The following is a 27,541-nucleotide window of genomic DNA, read 5'->3' as shown; positions in this document are numbered from 1 at the left end:
GGGAACGCGCCCTAAGCGTGTCGCTTACCACCGGCGCACGACATTTATCGTATTTTAACATCATAAATAAAAAATGACTAATCATAATTGGTCCATTTCGCAAAATCGTACACGGAATACCAATAAAAAGGGCCAAAGATTACGACTTGTTCTGCATCTGGCATTTCGTGCATCTGGCCCAGTTAATTGCGACCGATAATGTGGAACGCGATGTATGATATTCGTGTCTGAAATACTTAATATATTTGATCGTATATTTACAGATTGTATTGTGTGTGTTGGTGTAAGTATTCCGGGCTGCTCGCCATTGATATTACGGGGGTAGACGTCTTAACAATGGGCACAATCAAACGTGACATATGACAGCTTAAGAATTATCTTTAATAAGAGTAAAAGGTACTTATTTATTCTAGAATAAACAGTATAAACATACTGTGATAATAAAGGAGAATGCCTACAGATAGTACTTTTAAAAGAGTTGCTGTGTCTCAATAATTTGCAAACAAAAAATCAAACAAAAATATTTCAAGTATTTGAGCTTTTTTGAGAACAAATTTAAAAAAAAATATAAATTAATAAATAATTTAACTTCCGTTTTACAACTCAATCATATTCCGCCATTTATGTTAGTGTTGGGGCAAAGTAAACATCGTCTTAAATCGATAGATTATGTAATGATAAATTATTCCTTTATGTATCTTCAAATAACAATTATTATGAGTAAGGAGCACTGCGCCTTCCCAATTTCATCGCAAAAATTAATGCAAGCCATAAGTACGCTACATAAAGTCCATATTTCTGTGCTTCTTCTATAACCTAAAAACCAAACACATTTTCTTCAATATCTCTAACTCCTGAAATGAATATATACCTAACTTGGCATATGTAATACTATATATTTTCATCAGGACACAAAAATATTAGAGTCAGTACTTTTGTCCATACTGTAATGGGCAATCTCTTAGCATGTTTAAACAATAGACTTGTTTCTGTTAAATGTTATGGAAATTAACCGATTTCAAAAATCTTCTTCATCGGAGTGTATTTTTTTTTGTATATGTCATGCGATTACTTTGATGTTTGTGAATTGATTTCGACGATTATTTTTTTGTTGGAAAGGGGGTACGTCAGCAGTAGTTTCATTCAAATTTGAAGAAAATATACCACCTCTAAGGGTGGCAAACTAGGGGATGAATTCGGATTCGCGCATTTCAATAAAACTTTGCAAATATAATAACGCACACACTCAACATAGCCCCGCACTAGGGAAACCCTGTGTCGCGAGTGCCATGGACACACACATAAACAAACACAAATTACACCCAAACTCACGAGAGAAATAAATGTAGGCCTTACAAATATTTTTCCCGGTTCAGGAATCGAACCTAGGACCTCTGCGTGGCAGTCCGGCATGGTAACCGTTCGGCCACGGAGGCAGTTAATAAAATATATGGAATTCCGTGAACTTTTGAGGTCTTTTTTTTATAAAAAATTATAGTCATTAATTTTTAGCGCGTGAATTGTGGGACACGAAGGGCGACCCCCTCACCTTCTAAAATCTAGACGCATACTGAAATATCTCACCTTAAGTTTAAAAACTTATGGACTAATTTCGTTTGTTGAATCCTTATGCTCTGGCCACACAGAGGCGTCCGGGAATTTTTGTAATGTACGAGTTCATATGAACGCTTCCGCGGCCGCCTCTGTGTTGCCCGAGCATTAAAAACTTTACCCTGAAAAGTTGTCATTTGGCACATGTTGCATTATTAAAGAAATGGTGTGAATTTAAGGCCAGATAATTGACGTGCTGGCCTGACACGATTTTATTGCCACAACTATCAAAATCATGACGCAAACGTTGTGAAATGACACACACAGTTTGATACCATCATCACAAGTGTGTACGTGTACGCGTTATCAACTGATACGTGATAGATGTGCGTGCCATTTAACATCTTATGAACGTAGCTATGGTAAATATTTCACAGGTAACCAAATTACAATTGAATCATCATATTGATTATACTCCACTGCTCATTCGTAAGGCATATTCCCGTGAGAAGAATATGCAAGAAACTCTAAGGGTTGTTCTTTGTAATCTATCCCTAATAGTATAAGGTATTTCCTGCTTTCGGATCAGGTAATTGGTGTTCAAAATTCGGTCGTATCAAGTTCGGTCATCAAGGGTTCAAGGGACAGGACGAACCAGTCGTGAGCCTGATGGTAAGATACACGCCTGTCCATAACAGTTGCAGTGCCACTAAGAGCTTTAAATCGCAAAGATCTGAGGGGCACTGCCATTGCGCCCGTCACCCTGAATGCTGGCATTATTGATTGGCGGCAGAAGTAGGTAAGGTGGCAGTAGTTCCCTGGACACAGAATAAATACTTACACTTTTAACACAAAAACCGTGTTAGTATCCTTCTGTATGTGGGGTAATTTCTTTCTAACAAAGAAACGGCATCAAATTAAGACACTTAACTATAAGTAACTTCATTTTTAACCAGCAATCAAGTACAGTTAATGTTATTCCACACGCAATGTGTCGATTGCATACATTTTGTCTAACGAAGTACTATCAGTTGTTCACTATCTCAAGTGTTTTCTTTGTTAATTAGAAGAAAGTTAAAAGGAAGTGGAGACAGTTAATTAAATGCCTTTTGTCTGTTTGTCTGTCTAAAAATGTATTGCATATTTTATAAATAGACTTCATCATCATCAAACCATTTATAAGTAGAGAAGTACTGCCACCTCACCTATTTCTGCCGCCAATCAGTAATGCCAGCATTACGTGCTCGGGTTTTGAAGGGTAAGGGCGCTGGTGTAATTACAGGCCCATAAGACTTGTCAACTTATGTCCCAGGATGACGGCCGCAAAGGCAGTGCCTCTTAGATCTTTGCGATTTAAAGCTCCGAGTGGCACTACAACTGTTATGGATAGATGTAGCTTACCATCAGGCGCGACTGGTTCGTCCCGTCACTGGATATTATATAACATATATGTATACGTATGTACTGTTGTGCACGGGTCTCCTTGGTTGCTTCACACGACACAATGAAATCGACACAATGCACAGTATTACACTGTACCAAAGTATTTATCTATCATTTAAGTTTAATAACATTATAACAAATCAATTGAGACGTTATCTAATTTAAACCATCAAGTTTTTTGTATCAAGCAGTTTAATACTCACTTTCCCATACTTCCTCTGGTAACCTAACACCATAAAAGATGGCTTTATAATCCCATGACGTTGGTTTTTAAAAAAAAACAAGCTCACTTCCTATTGGTTGAGAGACTTAGTGTTGTTCGACTATTAATATTCATGTGTCTACATTTTATTTACGAAATACAACCTTAATCCATTGTAATAATAGTGGCAGTATTACGTTAATACCTACTAAAGCACTATTATGAATATATTAGGTGCTAAAAGAAACAAGTTTTTATTACTAAACTGCAGTAGTGCATTGTATATTAAGGGCGGTAAATAAGGAATTACAAATGAGACACTATTAGAAGTCCGAAGACGACGACTTCAAGTTGAGGTACGTAACTTTTTTTGTTTTAACATCAAGTGACGGGACGAACAGGTCGTGCGCGTGATGATTAGTTACAGTGCCACTCAGAGCTTTAAAATGCAAAGATCTAAGGTGCACTACCACTGCGCCCGTCACCCTGAAACACAAGTTGACAAGTCCCATGTGCCTGTAATTTCACCGGCACCCTTACGCTTCAAAACCGGAACACAGTAATGCTGACATTACTGCTTGGCGGCAGAAATAGGTAAGATGGCAGTACCCTGGACGAACTCGTTCATAAGAAGCTCTACTGCTACTATGTAATTCCCGTACCGTCTCCGTGAAACAAAATCCTCTGGCCATTGTCGGTAATGAGAAGAAATAAAGCCCAAGGTCATTATTTGGGGCAATATAGTCAAGTTAGCCTGCATGCAATCATACTATTTACGTGCACGTGTGATGAAAAATTAATTAAGTGTCGTTCTGGTGCACACATTTTTTTATGATACCAAGTGGTAAGCTACACGCCTGTATGTAACAGTTGTAGAGCCACTCAGAGCTTTTAATCGCAAAGATCTGAGAAGCACTGAGTCATAATTTGTAAAGTCCCATGTGCCTGTAATTTCACCAGCATAATTCGTTCGTTATTGTCATTGACTTACAAATTATATGGACGTCGGGTCCGCGCTAAAAAGTGTCCGAACTTATAGGGCGTTAAAATCGTATAAAGAGCGTCATTCACGCTTTAGTCTTCGTTTGTTCGACTGACAGCGAAGCAAGCAAAATTAGACAGTACTGCGATGACATTACAATTTAAATTCAACGTTTTAGCTTTTTCATATTCCTTTATATATCACTACGTTTAAATAGGTTGACTTGGGACATTTTTTTCGTGGTTTTTGTATTAGACCCGTCGTCCATTTATTTGTAAGTTAATGGTTATTGTATAAAACTAGCGATATAGTTAGAACTATGTATAAAACTACTTGAATTTAGGCAGGACTAAACTTGTTAAATAATTTACACCCCAAATCAAAATTCAGTCAATCAACACAATCAGCTTTTAATATCAAATTTGGATGTTATTTTTAATGACGTTATGTTTCTTTTTTAAGTAAAAAGACTCAAGGCCGATGAGGCCTTGAGTCTCACCCGATGATGTGACCGATAATTAAACGAGGGTGTCAAAAATATTTATTATCATCATTCGTTTTAGCATTGACTAGCCTCAAATTGTAGTTTTCGAGTTTTTAACCTACCGGTAGCACATTCCATTCCTTTACCGAACGCATTAGACTCAATTTACATTACTGCCGCAGGGAATGGCAGCGAATATATGTCACGAAATTGTACATATCACAATGCACTTTATGTCAATTGTGTACAACTAGATACGGTAGCTTCTAGTGTAGATAATATCTAGTTTGCACGTTTTACAATTGATATAAATTCGCTTCCATTACGTTCCGCAGTAATGTAAATTGAGCATAATGCGTAAGGTAAAGAAAGGAATGGAATGAATGGATGAAATATTCTATTTACATTAAAAATTACAATGATCACGGAACAGTAATGTAAAGTTTACAGAGTAAGCCAATGTACAACAGCCGGCCTTATAGCTAAGTGGTCATTTATTGCAACCTTAAATGGAATACCGACGTCTATACTCCCCGAAAACTATAATTTGAGGCTGTTCAAGCATAATATGAATATGCATTTTTTTGACATTCGCGTGTCATTGTCGGAAGGTACAAAAGAAAGTATTTCGTGCGAATGGGTGGTATATCAACGACTTACGAATGAATTGTTCTGGACTAACTAGTCGAGGGAAGGAGCAACGTTGAGCATAGAAATAAATCTGTAAAACCTGTGAACCCATTTGCTATGAAAATAGTCACATAATTTCCATGTGAAGTTTACGACGGTGTTTACCTGAAACAAAATAAAGTCCACATTAGATTGTATTTTTGAGGAAGATACATACATTTTTAAAAAACTTAAAAGGCCTAAAATATAGGAATGCATTTGTCTTGCATTAAAATAAAATAATAAAAGACCACACTTATTGACACGGACTCGCATTAAGGCAGGCAGAAAAATCCGTACGTTAATAATAGCGAAAATGACGTTGTGGGTTTCGCGTAGGACTTCCGAGCGGAAGCGAATTGCGCAACGTCTTTTTCGCTCTCATTGCATGGACATAAAGGTTTTTCTGACCGACTCAAAGCGATTCTGTGTGAATAAATGTGGTGACTCCCTTACAGAGCAAACCGTACCCGTGGTTTAAAGAAGGCTTCATCTACAAAGTAATAACTTTCCAGAAAATAACTTTACAGCTACCTGAACTTTGATGGTCGTAAAAAGACAATATCTACCTTTTGGAGTTCTTTTCAACTGCATTCACAGATTATGAAAATATAACTCATGAAAAAATTGACCTCAAAACTTCGTGCAATGACATCTATTTGCCAAGTGTTGTTGAAATCGGTTACCAGAAAGTGTGCGATACGGGATTCATCCCCTAGTTTAGCCACCCTTAGACGTGGAATGTTTTCTTCAAATTAAAATGAGATCACTACTGAGGTACCCCGAACAAAAAAGAATAATCTAAATTGGTTAACAAATTTTTGAATTTTTCAGTTGTCGCGTAATATACATACAAAAAAAACGTTGGTACAGTCGAATTGAGCACCTCATACTTTTTTGAAGTCGGTTAAAAAGAGTAGTTTTGTGTTTGTCAACATGACGCAAATTGGTGCCGTTTTTTATACGTATCTACAGTGTCATGCCAAACTAAAGCTCTGTAACTACCGTAATGTAAGTTTACATTGCAATAAGAATCGATTGTTTTCATGAGAAAATAACTTTATTCGCTTCTCAATAGAATAAGCAAAACAGAATTGTTTAATAACAGTGTACAAATAAACTTTTCTCAAAATACTTGGTTTGACAATAGATTCTATAAAGATAAATTTATTACAATGTAACTTAATCTAATACAATGCAAGTAAAACTTAAAATAAGCATTAAGAAGGGAATCTAAATTATACTATCTTCATAGTAAAGCTATTTGTTATTAAAACCTTACGTGCAATTGCGTTGCCTAAACTAAGTAAACGTGTACCTGTATTTTAGGGAAATTTCTTTATATTGCAGCTTAAAAACAGATTTTCTATATTTAACAATAAAATAATTAGTAGTTATAAATTAATGGTTATATAAAAATATATATGAAACAAGTTTCAGCAAGCACTTTGTTTCATTGTAAATGAATTTGACGGTCTATATGACCAAAAGAGGTATCTTTTCCCAAATACTTTGTAGATACAAACACGCTGTAGAGTCTTGTATAACGTAGATACTTACAAAAATAACTTTTTTGCTAAAGAAATATAAATCAAGTAATTCGAAACAATACGTTGTATTGCTGGAGCGGAAAGTAGGTTATTGTTTGTGAAGTTTTCGCGATTGTTACATATTATTGGAAATGGAACTATTTTTTCCGGATCCAAATTCGCGTGTACTTTTTTTAAAACAACGTTTCGACATTGTACAAAAAAGTTTTACAACAGCTTGTTAGGCGCATCAATGCCTTTTTTTATAATATCAAGTGACGGGACGAACATGCCGCGCGCCTGTTGGTAAGTACACACCTGTCCATAACAGTTGCAGTGCCACTCGGAGCTTTAAATCACAAAGACCTGAGGGACACTGCCACAGCACCCAACAACTTGAGACATAAGTTGACAAGTCCCACATACTTGTAATTTCACCAAACGTACACGTCACTCGGAGAGCATTGTCACATTATTATTTTTGTTGTACTAAAGTGAATTTGGAAAATATTAACTTTACAGGTTTTATAAACGTGGATAACTATTTAAAAAATTGCGTTTCCCCTAATTGATCATACTGGGCATCGAACCCAGGAACCTCCTCATCCAGAGCCAAAACCTTGAGCCACTGATGTCGTCAAAATGGGCATCACAATTTGTAAAAAGGTTCAGACATCTGTCTAAAAATCATAACTTCCTTTTAATATAATCTCACATATAATAAAGTCATTCATTTCGACTTAACAAAATACTAGAAAGATATACAAATGCCACATTAATCTGTCTGTATGTGACAACAAGAACAAAAACCGTTACACCTGCCGTTGTTAACAGCACTACAAACAATATTGATAGTGATGGGACGTTATGGTTGTCGATAAATGTATGGAAAAGAAAATTATGGCTTTTATTTGATAAATTGACGACCTTAGAGTGCTTAACATGTTTAGCTAATAAAAAAAAACTAGCGTTTAAAACAAGTTTTTGCACCAATGTAATTCAGGCAGTTTCCGAACTCAAAATTAATTGGAAATGTTTAATTTGCTTTGACTTTAGCTATACAATAAAAAACATTCATAAGTAAGTCATAGAAATCGTTAGAAAACCAACTTGGCATTTATTGACCATATAACTATTTTTAAAGAAAGGCAGACGTATCATGGGCCACATTCACACTCATTGTTAAGTAACGATACGCGACCAAAGACGGTAAATAATGTTTGTTCATTCTAACATTGAATATCCACTAATATTACTAAATTATCGATAACACTATCTTCGAGATCTCGACCTAGTCATATTCATTGTTAAAAAAAAACATTAAAAAAGGAATATCGACAAATGGAAAGTCCTGGAACGTATGAGAATGGAGTGGGATCTTGACTGCCACCCAACGGTTTAGCCTCGCCAGAGATAAAGACAAATATGATAACATTAAACTATTTTTTCACATCTAGATTAGGTATATTGGTTTTTTTATATAAACCAATTAACCGTTACCATGGGACATGTAAGTTTTTTTGAAAAAAAAAAAACAAATATAGACGATTTAGACCCGAAAAAATTGTTTGATTTCCTATGTGTAACAATGGCGAAAACCTAAGAACTCGATTTCTGTATGAGTTGACTGCTTGTATTCACTAGTTAGAGAAGCATTTTAGGAACAAATAGTATCGACAGACACCGTCACGTCACTATTCCATTTTTACCACAAAAGTCGTTATTATGTTAGGTTTCCGTGTGCAAACGTGCGTCAGCAAAAAAAGTTACAACACTTTTGTAAAAACTACGCTTAACGCAAGAGAAACAAAGATTATATTCCATTATAAACATTTCTTGGCACTTGGAAATTCGTTTCAGTTAAATATTTAATCTCCAAGAATCCGGTTTTGCTATAATACGACCGCTATAAGATTACCTTTAACACACTGAAGTTAAAAAATAATATAAAGTTGTGGTGGGGTGATTGAATTGAATATAGGTTTGGTGCTAACAAAGAGAGAAAGATGAAACAAAACTTATGTTTGGAATTTATTTCACAAGCTACACAAAATCAACTCACGGGACACTACCGATAACACTCAGACCAGAACCTATATAGGAAATTTCGTTTCTCGATTTGTTCTACCGAGAATCGAACACGGAACTTGCTCAAGCGTCCATAGTGGGAGTCAAAATTAATACTTCAGCTGGTAAACTGTGATGCTGCCTTTCAACTCAATGTACCTGTTAAAAACATGTCAATCTTTGCACATGTAAATCTGTAAAAATAAAATTTGACAGCTGTATTTTCTTTATGATGCCAAGTAAAGGGACGAACAAGTCGTGTGCCTGTTGTTAAGAGACACGTTTGTCCATAGCAGTTGCAGCGCCACGTACAGATTTACATCGTAAAAACCTGAGGGACACTACCATTGCGCCTGTCACCATGTGAGGCATAAATTGACGAGTCCTATATACCCGTAATTGTTTATTAGAAACATTGGACTAAAAGGTAACACTCAAATGTTTGACAGACAATGATTAGTAACAACTGGATTAAAGGGCAACACTTTCATAAGTTTGACAGATAACAAATGGAAATAGTGGACTAAAAGGCATGTCATCTGCCAGAGAACAACATGCAATTGGCCGTTAACTTTCCTTTGTTATTTAATTCGATAACAAAGCGATGAAATTTGAAAGTAAAATTTTCAAGCAAGATTTTATTTCCGCTGTTTTCCCGAATAATAGGCGCTTGTTATGAATTTTTACGTATATCTTTAATGGGAATGTAGCAAAATATATATATTTTAGGTAAAAATACACTTTCGGTACAAGAGTAAACATCCTGATGGAATCTGTGTGTTGGAGAAGGTTTTGCAATAATACATCGCAAAGATACGTGGACGAAATACGTTTTTAAACTTGCGGTATATACATACATATGTGCTGGAACAAAGTTTCATAGAAATACCGTTGCAGGAAAGATTGAGAAAACGATAGGGAAATCGAATCCGAATTTGAATCGAATAGCGTTAATTGAACAAATAAAGAATTAAGAAGCCTCTCTAGCAGGGTAGCTGTAAAGTTACTTAACAGGGTGACGGAATACTTTCATAGATTTTTCATAGATGGTTGGTTTTTTCAACGACTAAAAAGTCGTTGAATAAACCACATACAAAGAACCGCCAAAAACAAGCATATAGAAAAATTCGTGAGATCCGCTGTTTCGTTCCGTTAGTTCCGTTCGTGGCTTAGTTGGCATAGCGCATGACACGGTTTGCTAGACGTCGGTAAGAATAAAGAAGTCAAAAAGCTGAAGACCGTGAGAAGTAGCAGTAGAGCTTCTAGAGAAATAGTTAGTCCAAGGAAGCACTGTCACCATACCTATTTCTGCGGCCAAGGATGTTGGTGAAATTACAAGCACATGGGCCTTGTGAACTTATGTCTCCGGGTAACAGTGGCAGTGTCCTTCAGATCTTTGCGATTTAAAGCTCTGAGTGACACTGCAACTGCTGTTGTTTGTATCGTCACGTGGTATCATAAACAAAACAGTGGTGGAGGCCACATCGCCAATAGCATAGCTCTGAAATTGGATGATGGACACTGATCTCTTAGAAGGAGGTGAACTTGGAGCATAATACAAGATAAAGCGAGACTGATAAAATGGTAACTACTTGTCGTTTAAAGTTAGGAAAGAATGGGCTATTTGGAGCGAATACAGTGGATAACACATTTCAAAATAACTGCAATACTTTTTGAAAATGTGCGTAGTGAAATTCCACATCATTACGATTCACCAGTTCTGGGCGTTTTTCATGAATTATAAACTTAAAATATCCCGCCTTTTTAAAATGACCGCTAAAATATTATTTTTAAAATGACCATAGACCGTATAATATTTTAAAGGAAAAAAGTTGTTTTCTTTTTTGTGTAAAGTTAGCTAGTGGCAAAAAACCGCACGGACTTTCCGGACTAACCCATTACTTACACGTCTTTGTTGCCATTGTAATTTTATGAAAGAATGAAAGAATACTTCATTATTCATTCAGTCGCGACAAATGTACATAAGATTTTTTACGGTATTTAAAACGGGAAACAAAGACGTGATTAGTGGGTGCTCAAGATTTGATGATGTAAGTAACAATATAAGACCAAGGTACAAACCCCGCACTAAGCTCTGGGCTTGCATGATAGATGATAGACCGTAGAGTTTAGACAACTTAGAATTAATGTGGGCCAAGGCGGCCTTATAGCTGAAAGCGATCTCTTCCAGACAACCTTTGAGGCAGAGGAGGACTAAACAGAGAGGGAGACACAGTGTGCAAGTGGTAAAAATTGTAAATTGTAGATACCGGTAGATTCAAACCATTTTAGAGCCTATGCATACGCGACACTTGTCAATGCGGTCAAAGGTTTGCTGCAACTGAATTGCGTTAGGCTACTAACAGCATGTCTGCGGTTAATGCGTGAAGGCGATATCTCGGCTGCATGAAATTGATTACGGCGAGGTTGATTATGATCTGCGCGTAAAAAATACGCCGTGTGCATAGGGCTCTAACGACTAATGTGATACAGATACAGATTAAATACAAAAGTAAACCCATTGACTTACAAATAAATGGACGTCGGGTCTAATACACAAACCACGAAAAAAATGTCCCAAGTCAACCTATTTAAACGTAGTGACATGTAAAGGAATATGAAAAAGCTAAAACGTTGAATTTAAATTGTAATGTCATCGCAGTACTGTATAATTTTGCTTGCTTCGCTGTCAGTCGACCAAACGAAGACTAAAGCGTGAATGACGCTCTGTATACGATTTTAACGCCCTATAAGTTCGGACACTTTTTAGCGCGGACCCGACGTCCATATAAGTGTAAGTCAATGAGTAAGCCTATAAGTTTTTGTCATAGCAGTGAAAGGGTGCAGACTAAGCATATGCAGAAATTCCAAAGAAGTTATACAGTGTAAACAGCGCATCTAAAACAACCTATTAGATATGTAAGTGCATGTATTAGTGTGAATATAGCTGTAAGTTTAAATTGTGATTGTGAAGGTGTTTTGGTGTAATAAAGTGAAAGTTGTTGAAACGCCGCGGAAAAGAGAACCTGCGGGTAGGAAATTAGTTACTACAAACTTGACAGTTATATTTGTATTAAAGTAGGTGACGGTCAAACGTTACGATTTTTTTTTGTGATATCAAAGTAAGGTCCAGGACATAGGAGATTGGATAACGAAGCTGAAATAGAATTGTGTGGGACGGAATATGGTGGCCAAGAGGTGACTACAGAAACATAGGACGTCCTGCAATAAGATGGACAGACGATGCTGTCAAAGTCGCGGGTAGTGGATGGATGAGACTAGGCGGGATTGTTGTAGATGGCACAAGCTACGAGAGGCCTATACCGAGCGATGTGCGAAATTGGGAATAATATGGTATCAAAGTATTGAACGATTCCGGAAACAGTTGTAGTGTTATTTAAAACTATAAATGGCAAATATAAATATTATTCGAGCAATTTGATTCTGGCATAGAATGTATTCATGTTTGTTCATAATTGCACCTAATGGAAAGTGAAAACGTGGACAATATTTTTAAACAGCTATATAAAGAGTGCGTTTATTTTGACGTTAAAAATACTCAAATTGTTTCACTGGGGAAATACAGAACACAATAAAGATTTTCACTTCTTAGTTGTACGCATAATGTATGTCGAAGAAAACGCTACTTGCGAATTGATGAGGGTAAAGAAGAAGGGTAAAATCCCTCGCCGCGACTGGTTTACCGGTGTCGGTAGGGACAGACACGAGATATCCCGAGAAACACATAATAATAAGTAAGCTGAAGCATTACAAAGGCATTTGCTTATGTTTTATTTACATCAGATAATATATTTAGGTCTGGGATACATTATTATATTGGCATTAACATTAGACTTTTTTAAGTATCCTTGTCAACCTATTTTAGGTTTTCCAAGGGTCATGAAGTGCAGGTTTTGTCACGATGTGTTTCTTCACCGTTAACAAGAGGTATCATTACATATTCACAAATTTACGGAACTCAGAAGTCAAAGTCATGGGTCTGTAAATCAGAAGCGACCGTTCTCCAACTAGGCTACATCAACAATTTTACTGTGTTCCGGTTTTGAAGGGTAAGGGTGCTGGTGAAATTACAGGCACACAGGACTTGTCAACTTATGTCTCAGGGTGATCGGTGCAGTGGCAGTGCGCCTCAGATCTTTGCGAGCTCTGCAACTGCTATGGACAGGTGAGTAGCTTACTAGCGCGTAGCGTTCTGTCACTTGATATTATTAAAAAAGAAAAACCTTTATCGAGGATATTACGAGCAAATTGGCTCTGAAATCAAAACTTTCCAGACATACATTCCTTTATAGCAAGCAGAATTTTTCTGAGAAAAGAAATATTGTAACAAAAGTGACCAAATCTCACTGTATCATACTACTTAATCAGCTTAAAAGCTTCTAGACTATTTTCGAGTCACAATTAGCTACCTCTTTCCCTCATCGGTTAATGTTTCTTTAATAGATTTGGTTTTCTGTTCTTTCATAACTCGTTGAGCGGTTTTACAACTAGTGGATTACGTATGCTCTAAGACCTTGGTTTAACCAGAATTTTAAGTCCCTGAGTAAACTTTAAGTGGTCTAGAGTTTTCATCAACGTCTTTTTGATGAGTGGTAACAATACCCATCTTCAAATTTTCACCATTCATTCGCACGAAACGTTAAGAAATGTTATACACTACGCATCTGTGTTTTCCAAAAAGTGCAATTTATTCGTGGCTAAAGAGTATGGGTATTTTTTATACAAACACGCACCATCGTAGGTCATATTATCGCTTAACGTATCAGGTAAGATTGTAGCTAAGTGTATGAAAATGTTGGTCTTATTTTCCAAACGAAATTACAAGTAAGAACTAGAAAAAGATTTTGAGTATTAAGGTTACAAATAGTTGGAGTTAAATCGGTTAGCGCGTCGCCCTTTCTTCTAACCATCGGCTGATATATCGCCTGATGTCCAGATAGTGCAAATTTAACAGCAATGTTTAGGTCAAAATTAAAAGCGGGCATTACGCCGTAAGTACATGGAGGTTAAAGAGAAAGCTTTGAAAAGAATATCGTTTGCTACCGCTATTAAGATTACGAAGAGGAGAGCCTTTGTCTTATGACACAAATATAAGTTTGGAATGGATTCCATTTGTTCTTTTATCTTATTTCATTATAACGAATCTTACTTTTTTGTAAGATTTATGTCCATAGATAATGGACTGAGCCATTTTTTATATCTGTACCCTTTATAGAGATTTCTAAAATCACGACTACCGCAGAAAAATGGTCAGCCAGTCGGTTTTCGTACCACAGCTTTGATTTTGTTTCTCACGTAGTTAAGAGGGCACCGAGCTTCTGGCGCTAATTGATTTTAAGTAAGTAAGACATTCGTTTTTAAAAGCCGTGTGCAAAGACATATATCTAGATAGACACCGCAAGTGTACGTACTTCGCGTGCCCAATGTAAGTGATATTTCACTTACTTGCCGCTACTACACTACAGAACGCGCGTTATCTTAGATAAACACCAGTCGAAAACGCGAAAAATGCATAATTGTGCCATTATAAACTGCAAAAGCACCATAACTGTGGGTACAGGTAACAGGGACGGTTCCTTCCACAGGCAAGTGATTTCGTAATCAGAAAATGCATAATTTATTTTAAAATCAATTATTTTGGTTTTGTATGAATTTCGAGAAAACAAATATGCAACCCAGTGTATGCCTCATGATTTGTAATACACTGCGGCTTTTACTTTGTGCGATATATTTATGATCCTTTGTTAATACGCCATGAATATCAAACGAACGCACTTTTGCATAATGCATTCAGTTTCCGTGGTAAGGCCGCTTGTACATTTGTTTGGCCAAATTTAACATTTAGTGAGGCAACACTGTTCTCGGTTCTGATCGATTTTGAAAACAAAGGGACGAAGACTATTATGACCTTAGCAATATTATTAAAATATTCTATTAACTCTTTTGTTATAACGTTTAGTTTTTTTTTTCAGTTTTGTAGTACCTATTATCAGTAGTATCTGTAATTTCGATAATTTTTTAATTTTATTGGAAGGACAATCATTTTAATATTTGATGTCGATTAAAAATTAAAGTCTTAATTTCTTTTAAGTAATCAACATTTTTAAACAACAAGTAAAATAAAGGATTTAACTATATTATTCTAGTATTTTTCTACTATATTAATATTACGACTATTTGTAATCAACAAATACTTGAACAAAAATTATTCTATTTAGAATCGATTAATTGAATGGAATGGTTCAATCAATCGATTTAGAGCGAGCGGAGGGAGGTTTCCGTCACTAAATAGTTCTTGTGACGTCATAGTAGGTACAAAAATGTTGACACGTTTGATTTTCATACAAATTGCTGTACTTGCGGCGTCTATCTAGATATATATATGTCTGTGGCCGTGTGTAAGCCAAAGCGACGTTACCTCCAATTCCGACAACCGAAGCAGGAGTAAAGCGGACAGGGGGGAAGCGTGGTGGCTCTGGCTAGTGTGAGCGGACCGATTATTAAAAACAAATACACATTTTGAAAATGTGCGGAGTATACGTTATAGAAAAAATGTAATTTTGTTGCTATTCAAAAACTGATGACCTTCCGTGAAGTATTTAAGCTTGTTTATTTTGTTTCCTAGAGATAACTTCGGATTTTTTTGTATCGAGGGAACTACTGGTAATCGTGTTTTTGAAGTATATAATTTATAGAGTGAATCCTTACATATCTTATACAATAATTTCATAACTAAAGCTTTAGTAATAACGATACAGCAAGGGATCTAACGAACGAAATTACTTCGCAATTACGCAGGTTGCGTCGGCGCTGTCATCAGTACACAGGAATACCTGAATGAATATTCATTGAGAATAAACAACCAAATCATACGGATTCCTTCTTCCTAACACTTACTGCAAAGAAGTGAAATACACGGTATTTGTGTTTTCCGAAAACCACAATTTGGGGTTATTCAAAGGTAGAGTGAATTAACATGTTTTAGACAAACGTGTACCATTATTGATGGCAACGTCACTAATTTTCTATAAATAAACTTTATAAACTTTTACTCATGTCTGTCATCATGAGCCTATCGCGGTCAACTGACATGGGCCTCTCCTCCATTTCGCCCGGTCCTCAGTTGGTCACATCCATCTGCTGCTCCCAGCCAGAAGGCGTCTTTTTTTTTTACTTCAAAATTGCATTGATGCGTGCCTGATTATAGGATTTACTTCAGATCTTGTACCTAGCTATCTATTCGATCGTTTCTTTTGGTCATTGCGACAACTTCGACTGTGCTGTGGAAGCTAGTATGTTCGAAAATAACTAATGTAGCCAATTTTAAGGTCTTATATCCCACAGCCGGCAACGAATTTGAAACTACTTAGTACCGTAATTAGCGGTGGTAGTCCTGTAAAAAAAGTGAAAGAAGGAATGATATATTCACTATTGATTGCACATTAAAAACAGTACAGTAGTATTATAAGGCTCAATTTACATTGCCTCGGAAGGAGGTGAAATTGTACATAGCATAATAATAAGTAATACTCGACCAGATCAAAATACAACATGAAGTATGAAGCTTAGGAATATAGTTTATTTGATGGTAATTGTTTCGGACGAACGTCGGTTAGAGGACGGAAGAAGACGTCCTACTTTGTACGTTACAGAATTGACAATAAGCTCATTAAATAAAATCACACACGTCAAGGTCACAAAACGTCACTTCCATTCCATTCCGCAAAAACGTAAATTGAACTCAAGTATATCAGTATAGTTTTTTATAGAATTTAGTAGCAGTCGAGCTCCTTGTAATAGAGTTCGTCCAGGGAAGTACTGCCACCTAATCTATTTCTGCCGTCAAGCAATAATGTGAACATTACTGCGTTCCGGTTTTGCAGAGTAAGGGTGCTCGTGAAATTACAGGCACATGGGACTTGTCAACTTATGTCTCAGGATGTCAGTGCTCATCAGGTCTTGAGCGGCATTGCAATTGTTAGAGAGGCGTGTTACGCTTACCACCAGAAACACTTGTTCTTCCCGCCACTTAGCATTACAAAAAAAAAATAGTTAACGCACAGCAGGCGAATTAAGTTCAGTAGCAATATGTTCAAATCTCTATACAGAAAATGAAAGCAACTTATGACGTCATATGACATTTTTCTCCCTGCAACGCAGCATGCACGGCTGTCTATCAAAAGGAACAGACAAAGGCGTCTTTCATAGTAGGTCGGTGCACCGCACAAGTGGTTCGCAATTAATACATTCAGTGATTCAGTTCTCTATTAGTTTGTAAGACTGTCTTTGTTTCATTTGTGTTATATCTGTTATAGTTTACTAGGACAATGTCTGACTGTAATAATGATTGATTGAAATAATAACTAAAATCATAAGCACGCAGTTACGCTCTAAACACATTGCTAGCACCATACATTTGAGGGTTGGATTTTTCAAATGAATAGACTTCTTAAAAAATAGTTCGCCCATATACAATCCCACTGCTGGGCGTATGCCTCCTTTAATAATGAAAGGGAGAATGGAGAACTTCACACGTACGTCAATAAATTTCTTTGCAGCTTTGTGCAGGTGTCCTTCCCTTCACTGAAAATTTTATAATAAATTTCGCACATAAATTCCGAAAAATTCACAAAGTGTTTGGGTTCGAACCCACGAACCTGTGTTTGAAAGGCAAAGGGTCAAACCATTAGGCTACCACGGTATATTTTTAATTCAAATTATAATTTTATTTTCACTATTACTATTGACGTAGCTAAACCTACTTCAACTTCAACCAATGACGTGGTGCGTTCTGTTGATAACGCAGTTATTTAGGAAATGAAACTGTTTTCCGCATTGACTTACAAATAAATGGACGACGGGTCTAATACACAAACCACGAAAAAAATGTCCCAAGTCAACCTATTTAAACGTAGTGACATGTAAAGGAATATGAAAAAGCTAAAACGTTGAATTTAAATTGTAATGTCATTGCAGTACTGTCTAATTTTGCTTGCTTCGCTGTCAGTCGAACAAACGAAGACTAAAGCGTGAATGACGCTCTGTATACGATTTTAACGCCTTGTAAGTTCGGACACTTTTTAGCGCGGACCCGACGTCCATATAATTGAGTCAATGGTTTTCCAGATTTAAATCGCGTATATTTGTTTTATCAAACAAACCAACGCTGTGTAACAAACCAATGTAGCGTAAATTGGAATATGCTATGTAAAATTAAAAATAAGGTATTTAATTAATAACTTTTGTAACTATAGTGAAAAAAGAGGGTGGTTTGCATTAATATTAGACATAACTGGTTGATGACTGTACCACCTCAGTCAACCGTGATCATGGGACCTGTAAAGGGCCCGAAATGTTGGTTTGTAACAATCGCTAAAACCTAAGAACTCGATAAGCAGTCATTCCTTATATTTACGCTTGAATACTTACACCACGCTGATACAATGCGGGTGGGGAACTAAACACTTTTCAAAGAGTTGAGAACCTTGGTCGATGTGCAGGTTTCATCGGAATGTTCTCCTTCAGCGTTAGCAAGAGCTTTTACTATGTACATGCCGTCTCAAGGATTCGAACCTGGGTTCTTACGAATATCAGCATAACTTAAAATATCCGCATCAGCATTCGCATTCATCTATGCTGATATTCCTTGCGGATGTTCGAGTCGTGACATGCCTGCAACCTAAACGGCACGCTGGAATCATTAGATACCTTTGAGAAACAGACTGTACGCCGAAGAAACAGCTCAGCTGTTGTTTTTAAGGTGTAACTGCATTGACTTACAATTATATGGACGTCGGGTCCGCGCTAAAAAGTGTCCGAACTTATAGGGCGTTAAAATGGTATACAGAGCGTCATTCACGCTTTAGTCTTCGTTTGTTCGACTGACAGCGAAGCAAGCAAAATTAGACAGAACTGCGATGACATTACAATTTAAATTCAACGTTTTAGCTCTTTCATATTCCTTTACATGTCACTACGTTTAAATAGGTTGACTTGGGACATTTTTTTCGTGGTTTTTGTATTAGACCCGTCGTCCATTTATTTGTAAGTCAATGTATAACTGTTTAAATTCCAGAACGGTTAAGCACGATTACAATTATTATTAAGGCAGATTTCGTGCAGATTGATTATTTTGTTAATAGATGTCACAAAATCATTGAAATAATATTTTATTACAATACCAGAGAAAACAGCTTTCTGTTTTTCATGTAGATAAATTCAATTAGAATGCATATGGTGCTGGTGAAATTACAGGCACATGGGACTTCAGTAAGTCAACTTAGGTCTCAGGGCGACGGGTGCAGTGGTTGTGCCCTTCAGATCTTTGCAATTTAAAACCCTGAGTGGCACTGTAACTGTTATGGACAGGCGTGTCGCTTACCAGAAGACGCTCGACTTGTTCGTCCCGTTACTTGGATTTATAATTTGCGATTTTTGAATACATAAAATCAGCACCTGCATCATTCGCTGATGCTATTAGCTGATGTTACGGTTGAAAACACAGCATTCGCAGTTGTGTAAAAAATAAGCAACAGCAACAACCCTGCTCGCACCCATTTTTGTATTAAGCTACTACGTTGTAGTGTAATGTGTTGTTATTTGTCATGACAAAACTTTGCGCGAGCTCAATCCAACCGCGTGCTTTCATCTCAATTCAACTTCTAACAACCATTAAGGTAGTTCTAACATAACGTCGGCTAAATTCGTGAACTTTATAACCGCCAATGATGTGTACTTTGGAGTAGGTAAAAAAAACAGAATTACTAGAAATAATTATATGACAATCTATGATTATACCTTTACTTTGTAACTAAATAATCTCAATGAAAAAACTCCTGGAATTACATTATATAGAGTTTTAATGAAATCGGTTACCGGAATGTGCGTGAATCCGGATTCAACACCTAGTTTGCCACCCTTAGAGGTGGAATGTTTTTGTCAAATTTAAATGGGACCATTACTGAGGTAACCTCTTTCCAACAAAAAAGAATCATCAAAATCGGTTCATAAATGCCGAGTTATCGCGTAACAACAACAAAAAAATACAGTCGAATTGATAACCTCACTCTTTTTGAAGTAGGTTAAAGGGCTCACAAATTATACTTTAAGCTTTAATTACCCGATGTTGCGCTTGATACCTGAAAAGTTGTAATTTTGCAGATGTAACTTACACCATGGCTGTGAAATGATAGATTTTGAGACGGCGCCATCGAGTATATAACGACGAAATAAGGGCCATGTATTCCTGGTAACACATTAGGGATACAGCTCTTATAAACATCAACTCTCGTTTGCACTGAAATATAGACAGGCCAACTACTGACCTGTGTGTACGTCTCCGTATATTCCAAAAAACAATGCCGTGCTGTTCTATTCGGTGGTGTGGGAAAATACAGAAAAACATCTAATTACAAAACAAACGGAATAACATTTCATCGGTAATTAAATACTAAATATGTAATTTTGCAATTTTCGTCCATTATAGCAAAGCTCAAGTTAACTGGTCGGTTTGAAGTGAAACAGTTGACGACACCCGTCAATTGCTTCGAACTCGGGCTAGCCAATCGGAGCGCAGTTGTCACAGTAATGATATGGCAGAATAGTTTTCAAACAAATTAAATGACATTTCGTCTCTATTTCTGGTTATATACCCGATGGTCGGCGCTATCGCAGTGAAATAGAATGTGAACCTTTAGGACCCGTGTTCAGTTGTAAAGCATAATAATGTGGGTTAACACAGTAGGTGCTTACGAACGGTGGAGCAGTACACATGTGACAGTGTATTGTTTTAAATTACTGACACTTTAAGAGTTTAGACAACCTCAAATTCACTTGGTTGAATCCGTAAAACAACGAAATTGTTGAATCAATCATTTTGGAAAAAATATGTAGTACAATTGAGGATATACACTGATTACTATACGGTGTGAAAACACGATTAGTGAAAACTTTCACGATAGAAAAAAACACAAACTTACACCTTAAATATACTAATGTTTTTATGAATTACCAACTGAGTTAAATGGAACACGTGTACTATACGACAAACAGTTTTCAAATGGCATAAATTTCGTTTGTAAAAAAGTTAATTCTGAACTAAAGCCAGTGACCCTGCAGGTCGACGAAAAATTTGATTCTTGCTGAGGTAGTATGGATTCTTAAACAGATGTAAAAATGACAAAGCAGAAACTAAGTAAGAACTACATAAAAGCGTGAGCGTTATCTCTAAAATTAAACAGTTAAATATCCATTTAAGGAAAGCAGGAAACAGATAACTTTAAACTGGTTTGAAAAAATAAACCGTCAAAAAATAACGTTTTGTCATGACGCATCATTTTCTAAGTACTGAACGCTGTTTGTGTCAACCAATTTAAATTCTGTAGTTGAGTAACCTTGAACTGCACTTTAAGGCTTTAGTATTAAAGAAGTGTCCGCTGCATAATTTATATTGTAGTACCACGATGTTCACTAGAATGAAAAATTAGGCTTCTAGTATTTAAACCTTATTATAAAGATATTAAGAACCATATTATGGATGTAACAGATCAAACTAGTAACCTTGGAATGGCCTTTGCAATAAATAAAGAATTGAAAATTTGGAATTTTTGAGGTTTTGTCAAATTCTGAGAATACCGGTGAGCCAAATGAATTTGTAGCGGTGGTAACTTAGTTGGAGAACGGTTACTTCTGTATTGGGAGCTTGATGATTCCAATCTCTGTGGTGGTATGTACAATACTTCAATTATTATTACAGCGCTGACGACGACGGAAAACATTGTGATGAAGCCATCGAAGAAGGTTTATATCCCTTGGAAATCTAGCTTAAATTCTTAGCACACTTGGGTTAGATTGCATAATGACCAGAACCCTAACATCAAACGAAATCTGTGCCCAGTAGTGGGAGAGATAATAGGTTGACGATCGTGATGACATCATAACACACGACATGTTAGCTATAAGCTTCTTGAATGACTAGGATGACAAAGAACCATTATAATGGACCCGTTTTGCTGAAATCGTCTATATTTCATGGGTAAGCAAATTAAACTTGAAATGGTCTGTCTCTGCTCATGAGAAGAATGAGCAAGAAAGTCTAGGGGTTGTTCTTTGTAAATATACATGTATCTTTTACAATATTTGTTTCAAACATCTTAGATCGAATATCTAAATAGCAAGAGCTAAATGAGTCATTACCACGGATGTCTGTTATGTCATGTCAGCTCTTGTAGATTGTCTCGATCTAATAACAAGTGAAATAAATATTGTAAATGATAAACATGTTCAAATGTTTATTTACAAAGAACAACTCTTGGAGTGTTTTACTCATTCTTCTCAAGGGAATCTGTCTGACGTAAAAGTAGTAGGGATGCACATTACGTTTCAATTTTTATGAAGATCGATTCAATAATCTAGCGATTTTTAGATGAATCGATTAAAAATTAAGACGAATCGAGTTGTCTAGATCGTATTCATAATTTAAATAAAGTCTCATCTTTTTCATGATTTCGTCAATAACAGAAACGGAAAATAAAGAGAACAGTACTTTGGACATTAAGTTATATGACCTTATTATAGAAAAGTTTAGTTAGATGTAAAGGATTACCTTAATTAAATCATATAATAAAGGTGTATAATTATTAAAAATTTTGTAACGATTTTTGTGAGATCGATTCAAGTGCACACGATCCGATTCGTAGATCGATTCAGAGGTATAAGATCGATTACGATCCAAAAAATTGATTCAAAGCAAAAAATCGTGCACTCAAGGAGTAATAGATTTTAATCAATATGACGGTTTCAAATGTAATATGCTTACGTATTAAGTAAATATACAATTATGTACATTTGAATTTGAATTTTGAACCCCAATTACAAGATGCGTCCATTTGTAATAACGATAACAAAAAAAACGTACAATACTAGTCTGTATATATTACATACTATGTCCCATAATCGGCTAAATAGCCGTTTACATCGTACGACTAATGGACAGAGACGACGCTCTACCTAATTCAGCCTATCGTCCTTTTCTAAAGCTCGCTGTATAATATATAGCCTGGTATTTAAAACCCTACGGTAAATTTCAACAAAGAAGTTTCACCTCATCATAATAATGAAAGAGACGAAGTTGAAATGGAATATGTATTTGGAGTTTAAAAGTTTTATAAAGAGAACTAAAATAAAAAAGATGTAAGACGTGAAAAGCGAACTTCTTCTTTCACAGTTAAGAACTGTAAGTGTTAACTAACTATATTCCATAACATTTTAGGTAGGGTAATACAAAAAGTTACTGACCCTCCGTAAGAAAGTTAAGCCCCAAAGGAGATGACACGAGTAAAAGAAAATTGTACATAAAACTTATGTATTTTGCGTACCCTTTGAATTTTAGATACGAAAATAACATGAGATGAATAGCTTCATAACTTTAGGATTCCATAAATTTAGTGATGGTTTTGATGTTATTTGAGCTGAGTATTGACAAAAGTTCTCTCTGTTATCAGCATTATTATTCCCATCTAATGTGGGGTCTACTTTCCGTGTATTTTCCCTTCAGTTTGCTCTGTTGGACGTGTCGTTTTCAGAAACATGGCAACCCCATACTGTCCACCTCATTTTCGGTCTACTGTATCTCTTTCTATATTGTTTTTATTTAATTACGAATTTCTATTTTCTGCTCAATACATACCATCAAATGTCAGCCTTCCACTTCCTCAATCATAACCCCAGTGTTCTTTGGGTTGTTATCCGGATTACCTTGCGCCATGTCATGAGCACTTCGCCAGTTTGTTACATTATTTATCGGCATCTATCGTCACTCCGTTTGTATCATCTTTATACGTTGTAAGTCCAGTTTAATGTGGATATATAGAGGATACTTAAATATAAATCTTGAAGAGAAAGTGTGATTTCTCATGATGTCGAGTACATTCATACCTTTTGTCTGCGATTTATTGCCATCATTTGTCATAGCTATGTGAATGAAGATATCGTGAGAGTTAAAGTTTGCTAATTCGCAATATATCTGGCGATTACCAGCGGAAGACATGAGTGTAGTACGGTACCACAAATTTTAATGACAATGTGGAGAAGATGAAGCCGCATGGGAAAGAGATGTGTCGGCAACCTGTAGTATTTTGTAGTTTAGGTTTCGTTTTCATAATAGCCTTAGGGCGCGTTTCCACGCTTAGAAAAGTCGCCGGGTCTGTGCAAGAATTGGTGTCGTTTCTACACACAAACTGCGTACACTGCCTCAGCGCCGGACAAGAACAAAATCTTGTCTACCCCCGACACGACGCGCTCTGTCGCTATTGTATGAGACGGGTTGCGGTGCATTGTCAGTATACGAACGTTTATGCTCGTGGACGGGTGTTGCTTAGTAGTCAAAACATACAATAACATATTTCTTCCCACAGTCGTTAGTAAGACGAGAGCTACCTGAAAGACTGTACAAGACCATTTTCGTCTTTTCTGTAGCAGACACGTCGAATTTCTTAGCGTGTACACGTTCCCGTAAGATAGTAAGTACACTATACAGTAGATGTAACATATATTGTACTTATTTTCAAATTCAAATTCAAAGCTTTTATTTCGGACATTCATCCATAGAGGTTAAGTTAGGTTAAGCTTGAAAGGGTTGTAACCCTAACTAGCCGTGAACAGGTTCACGGCAATGAAATGGGAAACTTCCGGTCTACAAAATTTATTAAAGAAGTAAAGTTTAAAGAAAGGCTGTAACAATATAAAGGTAAATGTAAAAAATAGGTATACCAGTATAAAACACTCCCTACACTTTATTATTAAGGCACTTACCCCTAAATGGGCAGAGAAACTGAATTACAGAAATAGATACATAAAGGCTGTAGACTTATAAATTATTACATATGATTCAGACTGTTGTGGCGGTCGAGCTGGGAGTGACAGTGGTACGAAAACAAAATGAGAAAGTGAAGGAAGATGGAACAATTCAAATTTAAAATTTAAATACATGTAAAATAAAAAAAATGATAAAATACAAGCGGAGAGAGGCGATACAAAGAGGTGAGATGACGGTTTAAGGAGGTCACACCGTCACAAGTTTAACCCCGGCTCTGCCCCCGCGGGGCTGGAGTATCAGCAAGCGGATTCAACAAACAGTAAAAAAAAAAAACAAAATTTTTCCTCCTTCATTCTTATAAATAAGCATTCGAATCCAGTGCTCATGAAACGAGCGGTGGACCCTGAATGCAATAACAATCAGGATTACTGCTGCCAAAAATTCTGCGCATCAAGGAAGCCATTCTTTTTCACATAATAGCCGCAAAGACATGCGAGTGAGCAAACATTCCCGATGCACTGGGGAGCAATGAAATTATTGAGTATTGATAATGTCGTCCAGTTGATGATTAATCCATTAATCCAAACATTATCTTTTTCACTGTGAATATGTATTAGCATTATCATCATCTAGGTAGGTATGATGAATGTGAACATAAGTCCCGCTTTTAGGCTTCGTGTCCCGCTTTCACAAAACCGAACACACGTAACAGTAAATATAAAAAAATGGCACAAAAAATGTATATAAAGCTAGACATCGAGCACCACACTACACAAGATGGTTTTTAATTTCTTTTAGTCATTAAACATTTCGTAACTATCATAAACATGCGTTGTTTTTAAACAATAATAAAAATACAGGCGGCCCGCTCTGAGGGAAAACAATAATGGCCAATTAGGTACGATACATAATGTAATGAGGTAGGAATTTAGCGGGTTTGGAATGCGTCGTTGTTAACAACAGCATATATTATGTTTGTAACTAATATAAATAACAGCTTAGAAAATGATGAACCATGGTTAATGTTTACAAGAGCACAGGTGTTGCAAATTCTATTAACTTACTAACATAAGCATTTAAATTTGTACTGAATTTATACTCAATTATATTTTGTGAAATGACTCCACTTGTTTGTTTTAGTTATTAATACAAAGATGGAAGACTGGATTTTTTTTGAACTTCGAAGTTGACGATGGAATGTGGTGCAACTAACTTTTAACTTTTTCTTTCAATGAAAAATAAAAGATAATAGGCACGTTCAACTACGCGATTTGTCGTATATTAATTATTTATGTAATATAAATCCGTTGGTATATTTTATTCTTATTGTCGTTGACATTAAATTGACAATGATAACTAATTGTGTTTATAAAAAAAAAATCGAACACTCAGAAAAAAAATCCTTGGATCCGTCCCGATTCGACCCGACTATTTTCGAGACGATTTTCTAGCAAAGCGTGTCAGACGCTGTGCTAACTAAGCCACGGACGACGCCACTATCAAATACTGTCTTTGTATTAATAATTATAACAAACTAGTTGAGTAATTTCCTAAAAAAAAATTGATAGCAATTCAATACAAATTTAAATACAGTTAATAGCGTCGTCTCTAGCCAGGGCTGGTAGCTGTAAAGTTACCTAACTGGGTGACGGAATACTTTCATATATTTCTCATAGATGGCGTTACGGCTAAAAAGATCCGACAAATAAGCACATAGAAAAATTGTTGTCATAGCGTCTGGCACGGTTTGCTAGAAGACGTCGGATTGAAGGATTATTTTCTAAATGTTCGATCTTTGTATTAATAATTACAGCATAGGCATCGTTTCATGTATGTAGTTTACGCAGGGCGACGCTAGATGGCGTTAAACCGTATTTTGTATTTTGTGAAACACGCTGTTTAGATTTTATCCAAATTTAACAAATGTCTAGTGGTTTAAGACAGGTGAAATATCCTTTTGTGTCATTGGTCTCTATACAGAGGTTACGTTTTTATTTTTCACTGATGGACTTTGTGATTTCATTTGGATGAATGGATAATGATTTTTTATGGCACTTAAAAAATATAACATACAACAACACGAAAAAGCAATGGATGTTTTATTAGGTTTTATTATTATGGCTCCATATTATGACCAGATCCCTGATTTTATTATTATATTATGATATCATAATTACATAATCTATCCTTTTATATAACAGAAAACTTATTATGTAATAATAGACCATTTATGTTAAAAGTAATATTGAAATTTTAATGTGTTAAAGCGAAGTAATTCTCATAAATTTATTCATGCAAAATATTAAATTTTATTCTGAGAAACTGGCGGGATCAAATTATGAGTTGAGTGTTTAAAATACGGCTTCGTAAATAAAATTTTAATACGTTTACTTTTTGCTACATACAAGCTGCATTTCGGCCGCAAAATGGCAGCTGGAATGGAAATGAACGATTCTTTGGCTCGTAAACAACAACTGAGAGGTCCGTAAGGTCTACAAACGCACATCTAACACTTTTTTAGTATTAGACTACAATCATCTATTACACGAAACGAGCCTTTGCACGTCTTGCGCACCCTGGGCGACAATCGGAGAGTACGTTATGATGATTGACAAATTCTCTCAATACGATGGCAAACACTATATTAGTGTGGCTCAGAAGTAATAACTTCTATTTATCTAATCGATACAGTAAGAAGAATCATCTAAATTCTAAAAGGACCAAGCCTTTGCACTTTATTAATTAAGATTCAATAACTAACTTGAGGTGGATAAAGGCG

General features: G+C 36.1%; 1 protein-coding gene across 1 annotated transcript in view; it reads right to left on the bottom strand.

The window, feature by feature from the left end:
- LOC113232270 overlaps positions 1-27,541 on the bottom strand; it is a 287,393-nt gene that overhangs the window by 247,758 nt on the left and 12,094 nt on the right. The window lies entirely within an intron of this gene.

The sequence above is a fragment of the Hyposmocoma kahamanoa genome, unplaced genomic scaffold, assembly GCF_003589595.1.
Source record: "Hyposmocoma kahamanoa isolate Upper Pololo Valley unplaced genomic scaffold, ASM358959v1 68, whole genome shotgun sequence".
In the NCBI taxonomy this organism is placed as follows: domain Eukaryota; kingdom Metazoa; phylum Arthropoda; class Insecta; order Lepidoptera; family Cosmopterigidae; genus Hyposmocoma; species Hyposmocoma kahamanoa.
This window is presented reverse-complemented; position numbering and strand designations above follow the sequence as displayed.